Source organism: Salmo trutta, chromosome 14 (genome assembly GCF_901001165.1).
Source record: "Salmo trutta chromosome 14, fSalTru1.1, whole genome shotgun sequence".
NCBI classification, from domain to species: domain Eukaryota; kingdom Metazoa; phylum Chordata; class Actinopteri; order Salmoniformes; family Salmonidae; genus Salmo; species Salmo trutta.
Genome location: NC_042970.1, coordinates 60,948,019 through 60,955,863, shown reverse-complemented (window position 1 = coordinate 60,955,863; position 7,845 = coordinate 60,948,019). Strand labels below are relative to the sequence as shown.

At 44.2% G+C, this 7,845-nt stretch overlaps 1 long non-coding RNA gene across 1 annotated transcript; it reads right to left on the bottom strand.

Annotated features, from left to right (window-relative positions):
• Positions 1 to 235: 235 nt before the first annotated feature.
• Positions 236 to 1,143, bottom strand: LOC115208517 (uncharacterized). The gene is made up of 4 exons (XR_003881191.1): positions 1,020 to 1,143; positions 712 to 802; positions 551 to 628; positions 236 to 423 (listed from the first exon to the last, which is right to left on the bottom strand). It is a non-coding gene; the product is annotated as an uncharacterized LOC115208517 (long non-coding RNA).
• Between the last annotated feature and the right edge of the window lie 6,702 nt (positions 1,144 to 7,845).

The window sequence follows — 7,845 nt, the reverse complement described above, 5'->3', positions numbered from 1 at the left end:
AGCATGGCTACCACAGCATTCTGCAGTGACACGCCATCCCATCTGGTTAGTGGGACTGTCATTTGTTTTTCAACAGGACAATTACCCAAAATCCACCTCCGGGCTGGGTAAGGGCTATTTGACAAAGGAGAGTGATGGAGTGCTGCATCAGATGACCTGGCCTCCATAATCACCCGACCTCAACCCAAATCGTATGGTCATGTTAACATTGAATGAAAAACACTGCTAGACATGTATGTGTGAAAGGACTATTTTATTGGAGGATCACAATACAACATTGCCATCATGAATGGATGAATGAATGTAGGGCAATGTTAGTTATGTTGATTCCATATGGAGACCAGGAAAGAATCGTCCGTGACCCCATTCTGGTACCTCATCATCCATGATGATGACGATGATGACGATGATGGAACCATGATGCTAATCAACAGGAGACATGGAATTAGCCTTCACCCTTTTTATTAACTTCTCTTTGGCATGCATGATGTTCAGATAGATAGGCTCAGAGATGGAAAGATAGATACAGTAGATAGCTATATGTACATACGTTGTGCTTCATCTTCTGCAATGGCATTCACAAGTCCATTCTCCACCTTCTCCATGGCACTATCCTCTTGGGGAAGATCTGTCATCATATCAAATTATTTCAGATTAAAACCAGAAGTAGTAGTACACACACACACACACACATGCACACAATAGACATACCTTCCTTAGAGTTATCTTCATTGAGGGAGCTTGCTAACAGGACACCCATTATAGAAAACAGCAGTAACACACTCTGGATCTTCATCCTTTACTGAAGCATATAGAGCATGGCGTGTTAAAACACACACACAGATCATCATCTTCTAGAAAATGAGATAAACCGTGTTGTTAGCATGTCACATTATACAGTTGTCCACCAATATACTCTTGTATGCAACAACCAGTCCAGCCATACACACCTGTCCACCTGTATACACTCCTGTCCACCTGTATACATCTGAGAATATGCTCAGTGAAAGCAAACTTACCTCTGATAGTTGGAATATGCTGACTGATTGATACCTGGTTGTCTTGATGTCTTCTGGACCTCAGTAGTAGATGAGTGTCTCTCTGCCCCTTGCAGTCCTGTCTTATACTCTTTCTGCTGCTTACTGCCCCACCTCTCACAGTTGAATAACAAACAAAATGACACTACAGCTGTGACAATAACCAGAGTTACACACCCTGGAGTGTATTCCCTCCCTCCAGGCAAAAATAGGCTGAATCAACATTAGGGTTTCCTCGTAATTTAACTGACTTTATCAATGTAATCATGTTGCATCAAAATGGCTAGTTGGATAGATTTGCAAAAAGTGAGTTCTCTTGTTTTTTTTTATTTTACTCCCTTGTCTCATCGCTGCAATGTAACGCTCCAATGGGCCCGGGAGGCGAAGGTAGAGTCATGCATCCTACGAAACAACACCCACCCGCTTAACCCAGAAAACAGCCGGCACCAATACGTCAGAGTAAACACCGTTCACCTGACAACAGAGGTCAGCCTGCAGGCGCCTGGCCGGCCACAAGGAGTCAAGTAAAGGCCCCCTGGCCAAACCCTCCTTTAACCCGGACGACACTGGGCCAATTGTTCGCCGCCCTATGGGACACCCGATCACGGCCGGTTGTCAAACCCAGGTCTGTAGTGACACCTCTAGCAATGCGATGCAGTACCTTAGACCGCTGAGCCACTCGGGAGGCCTGAGTTGTCTCATGTTTACCAAGATTTTGAGCAAAATCAACGACACGATTTAACCTATGAAAGAAGAAGCTTGCAAGTTTACTAGATAACTACAGTAGTTAGCGTGCTAACCAAACAGACTTGCTAGTTTAGCTAGTCAAACCAATCACTCTGGCTTGCTATTATAAAAATCGAACTCAACAATACCAATAATGTTTTCAATTCAACTTTTTCTTTCAAAAGCAGCTTAAACAAAACATGTAAAAGTTAACTATAGCCATTGAATTCTACCGTGCAAATATTCATGGGTTTCATGTTTCCTCCCATTATTGTTTTTAACGTTTTGAACTGATGCCCAACTGAGTATTCTACTCGATGCATCGTCAAGGAACGCTGATGAAGATTTCATCAAAGTGCATTACAGTGGCTTAGAAATGCAATGACATTCAAAAGGATTCAAATAATTAGCAGGAAAACCCTTTTGTCATCATTTTGATGTCACCAGATTGACTTTAGAGTAATGTTAGCTAACTATCTAAGATTGAGGGGAGGCCACCAGATTTTAGCTAGCTAACCTTAGTATTGCTAGCTATTTTTGACAAACTTTGATAGTATCAGAACTCAGAACCCAGATGCTCACAGATGTTTATTGACCAAACAGGAGGCAGGCAAAATACAGGTTGAGGGCAGGCAGACGTCCGTAATCCAGGGCAGAATCACTAACGTACAGAACGGCAGGCAGGCTTGCGGTCAGGGCAAGCAGACTGGTCAAAACCCAGGGAAACTAGGAAACAGAAACTTAGGAAGATGGGAAAGCACACTGGTAAGACCTGACAAGACAAACTGGCAACAGAGAACAGAGGTATAAATGCACAGGGTGTAATGGGGAAGATGTGCGACACCTGGAGGGGGGTGGAGACAAGCACAAAGACAGGTGAAACCGATTAGGGTGTGACAGCTAGCTAATGACATTGCCCTCAGTTTAAAGTAAATCTGACAACATGATAATGCAGGCAAAGTTGTTTCATACTTAATATTTAACTACTTTGACAACATCCCTGGGTCGCTCGTCTTTTCAGTTCGCTGCAGCTAGCGACTGGAACGAGCTGCAACAAACACTCAAACTGGACAGTTTTATCTCAATCAGGTAGCCTAGTGGTTAGTGTTGGACTAGTAACTGAAAGGTTACAAGATCAAATCCCTGAGCTGAAAAAGTAAAAATCTGTTGTTCTGCCCCTGAACAAGGCAGTTAACCCACTGTTCCTAGGCTGTCAATGAAAATAAGAATTTGTTCTTAACTGACTTGCCTAGTTAAAAAAAGGCTAAGACTCAATCATGGACACTTACTGACAGTTGTGGCTGCTTTGCGTGATGCATTGTTGTCTTTGTGCTGTTGTCTGTGCCCAATAATGTTTGTACCATGATTTGTGTTGCCACCATGCTGTGTTGTTATGTGTTGCTTCCTTGCTATGTTGATGTCTTAGGTCTCTATTTATGTAGTGTTGTCTCTATAGCTGTGATGTGTGTTTTGTCCTATATATATATATATATATATACACTGCTCAAAAAAAAGGGAACCCAATGTAACTCCAAGTCAATCACACTTCTGTGAAATCAAACTGTCCACTTAGGAAGCAACACTGATTGACAATAAATTTCACATGCTGTTGTGCAAATGGAATAGACAACAGGTGGAAATTATAGGCAATTAGCAAGACACCCCCAATAAAGGAGTGCTTCTGCAGGTGGTGACCACAGACCACTTCTCAGTTCTTATGCTTCCTGGCTGATGTTTTGGTCACTTTTGAATCCTGGCGGTGCTTTCACTCTAGTGGTAGCATGAGACGGAGTCTATAACCCACACAAGTAGCTCAGGTAGTGCAGCTCATCCAGGATGGCACATCAATGCGAGCTGTGGCAAGAAGGTTTGCTGTGTCTGTCAGCGTAGTGTCCAGAGCATGGAGGCGCTACCAGCAGACAGGCCAGTACATCAGGAGACGTGGGGGAGGCCGTAGGAGGGCAACAACCCAGCAGCAGCACCGCTACCTCCGCCTTTGTGCAAAGAGGAGCAGGAGGAGCACTGCCAGAGCCCTGCAAAATGACCTCCAGCAGGCCACAAATGTGCATGTGTCTGCTCAAATGGTCAGAAACAGACTCCATGAGGGTGGTATGAGGGCCCGACCTCCACAGGTGGGGGTTGTGCTTACAGCCCAACACCGTGCAGGACGTTTGGCATTTGCCAGAGAACACCAAGATTGGCAAATTCGCCACTGGCGCCCTGTGCTCTTCACAGATGAAAGCAGGTTCATACTGAGCACATGTGACAGACGTGACAGAGTCTGGAGACGCCGTGGAGAATGTTCTGCTGCCTGCAACATCCTCCAGCATGACCGGTTTGGCGGTGGGTCAGTCATGGTGTGGGGTGGCATTTCTTTGGGGGGCCGCACAGCCCTCCATGTGCTTGCCAGAGGTAGCCTGACTGCCATTAGGTACCGAGATGAGATCCTCAGAACCCTTGTGAGACCATATGCTGGTGCGGTTGGCCCTGGGTTCCTCCTAATGCAAGACAATGCTGGACCTCATGTGGCTGGAGTGTGTCAGCAGTTCCTGCAAGAGGAAGGCATTGATGCTATGGACCGCCCGTTCCCCAGACCTGAATCCAATTGAGCACATCTGGGACATCATGTCTCGCTCCATCCACCAACGCCACGTTGCACCACAGACTGTCCAGGAGTTGGCGGATGCTTTAGTCCAGGTCTGGGAGGAGATCCCTCAGGAGACCATCCGCCACCTCATCAGGAGCATGCCCAGGCGTTGTAGGGAGGTCATACAGGCACGTGGAGGCCACACACACTACTGAGCCTCATTTTGACTTGTTTTAAGGACATTACATCAAAGTTGGATCAGCCTGTAGTGTGGTTTTCCACTTTAATTTTGAGTGTGACTCCAAATCCAGACCTCCATGGGTTGATAAAATTGGATTTCCATTGATTATTTTTGTCTGATTATGTTGTCAGCACATTCAACTATGTAAAGAAAAAGTATTTAATAAGATTATTTCATTCATTCAGATCTAGAATGTGTTATTTTAGTGTTCCCTTTATTTTTTTGAGCAGTGTTTGTTCTTAACGAACTTGCCTACTTAAAAAAAAAACGCTTCAGGCACTATAGTGTAATTTCGACTAAACAGTAGTTAGCCTCCGTCCAGTGTGTCTACGCAATCAATGGCCGACTCTGTGATGCTGAACGGCCATGTGATGGTTGTTAGGTTCTAAATAAATAGTAAGAAATTGACGGACACTATAAAAGCTCCAAGTTTTTTCACCCAAAGGATCGAACAGCTGAACAGACAAAGCCATTTTTCCACTAGTGGTAGATCTACAAACGATATACCGCTGTCGATCTACTAACGATATACCGCTGCCAGGCCAACGTCGGCGAGATGTATGTGTGCTGTCGGGACGCAACCGAGTGACGGAGGTGCAACCTATGAATACAGAGCATTATAGGGAAATAATTCACGCTCTAGAATGCCCTCCAAGCAAATCAAAAAGTATTCAATGGTATAAGTACATATCTTCAAATTTTTATTAGGCCCACACTAATTGTGGTTGTATTGTGAATTAAAGAGCAGGCAACACATTTTAATTTAACCTTTATTTAACTAGGCAAGTCAGTTAAGAACAAATTCTTATTTACAATGATGGCCTACCCTGGCCAAACTCGGACGACGCTGGGCCAATTGTGCGCCACCCTATGGGACTCCCAATCACAGCCGGATGTGATACAGCCTGGAATCAAACCAAGGACTGTAGTGACGCCTCTTGCACTGAGATGCAATACCTTAGACTGCTGCGCCACTCGGAAGCGGTAAATGAATAATATGAAACAAGCATCTTGGAGTCACTCAGACAAAAATACAGGCTATAAGACAGGCATAATACAGAAATATTTCTCACTACAATGAATATAGGTGAAATTACATAGATGTGTACATTTGATTGTACAAGGTTTTATAAGCATTTTGATAAATCGGCTACTCTGAAATTTGTGCTATTTCACTTGAGGACAAGCAGTGGAGGGTTTTCTCCTTAAAAAGAATCTTGCCCTGAACGGGTTTCGAAGTCTCACAGCAACCATATGCCGATACTATGGAGTAGGTCACTTTAATGAATCACACCACAAATCCAGGATAGCAATAGTGGGTTAATTACTGATATTTGACAACACCACGAGAGTCTTCGCCTTTGACTTTTATTATGTTTGAATTCAAAGTTACATGTTATATTATCCTCCTACTTTTATTAGTGAAAGTACATCAGTGGTGTGGAGGCTGTGCTTTGGCAAAGTGGGTGGGGTTATATCCTACCTGTTTGGCCCTGTCCGGGGGTTTCATCGGATGGGGCCACAGTGTCTCCTGACCCCTCCTGTCTCAGCCTCCAGTATTTATGCTGCAGTAGTTTATGTGTCGGGGGGCTAGGGTCAGTCTGTCACATCTGAAGTATTTCTCTTGTCTTTTCCGGTGTCCTGTGTGAATTTAAATATGCTCTCTCTAATTCTCTCTTTCTCCTTCTTTCTTTCTCTCTCTCTCGGAGGACCTGAGCCCTAGGACCATGCCTCAGGACTACCTGGCTTGATGACTCCTTGCTGTCCCCAGTTCACCTGGCCGTGCTGCTGCTCCAGTTCCAACTGTTCTGCCTGCAGCTATGGAACCCTGACCTGTTCACCGGACGTGCTACCTGTCCCAGACCTGCTGGAACCCTGACCTATTCACCGGACGTGCTACCTGTCCCAGACCTGCTGTTTTCAACTCTCTAGAGACAGCAGGAGCGGTAGAGATACTCTCAAAGATCGGCTATGAAAAAGCCAACTGACACTTACTCTTGTGTTGCTGACTTGTTGCACCCTCGACAACTACTATGATTATTATTATTTGACAATGCTGGTCATTTATGAACATTTGAACATCTAGGCCATGTGCTGTTATAATCTCCACCCGGCACAGCCAGAAGAGGACTGGCCACCCCTCATAGCCTGGTTCCTCTCTAGGTTTCTTCCTAGGTTTTGGCCTTTCTAGGGAGTTTTTCCTAGCCACCGTGCTTCTACACCTGCATTGCTTGCTGTTTGGGGTTTTAGGCTGGGTTTCTGTACAGCACTTTGAGATATCAGCTGATGTAAGAAGGGCTATATAAATACATTTGATTTGATTTGATCAGTGAATGACATCAGTGGCCTAGTAAAGGAAGCATCATACTCAAATATACTGGCACACTCCACTTAGACCGTGGGGAACAAATTAAACCAAGCTGTTGGATGGTTTAACGTTCTGCCTCTGGTTGTCAAATTGACCTGTTGAACATGTACAATTGGATGGTGGCTCTACCGTTTAAAGTCTCTGATGGGTTGATTTGTTATTTTGTTACCGGATATACTTATCTGCTCAGCTGGCCATCCTCAGCATCGTGGCTAAATTGGCCAGGTTGGCTTATGAGAAAAGCTAGCGGCTAGCCATTTTAAACCAATGGTTTAAACCATGGTCTAAGTAAAAGTTCACAAGTATGGTCCCAAAGTGTTACCTAAATGCATTTGTTTACATACAAAGTATCAAATCACAACAAAAACATAAACAATGGTACCATAGGTCTTTACTTTTAGCGTTAAGATGATGTAGTTGTACAGCTGTATGGGAGACCGGGGGCAATTGTACTTTTTTAGTCTTTTACTCCGTTGCTCAGAGACCTCTTGAAGTAGGCCAGTAATTTAAAATAAGAAACTTACATCTGTCTCTTAATCATTCATAGGTCTGTACAGAAGATGGTCGGATTACAATATTGATTTAATCCGAAAGGTCTTGACCTTACACATGTCCCCGTGCCAGGGGCAATTGTAACAGTAGCTGGGGTCAAATGTAACATAAAAAAATAAAAATAATAAAGAACTCCATTAACTTAACAAATGAATGATTAAATTATTAGATATATTTAGTGTCGTCCTGGTTACGGGAGGGTTTGGCCATATGGGATGTCCTTGTGCCGTAGCGCTCTAGCAATTCCTTGTGGCGGGCCAGGCACATGCACGCTGAATTTTCTCAACAACTGTACAGGGTTTTCTCCAACACATTGGTCCGGCTGGTTAAGCGA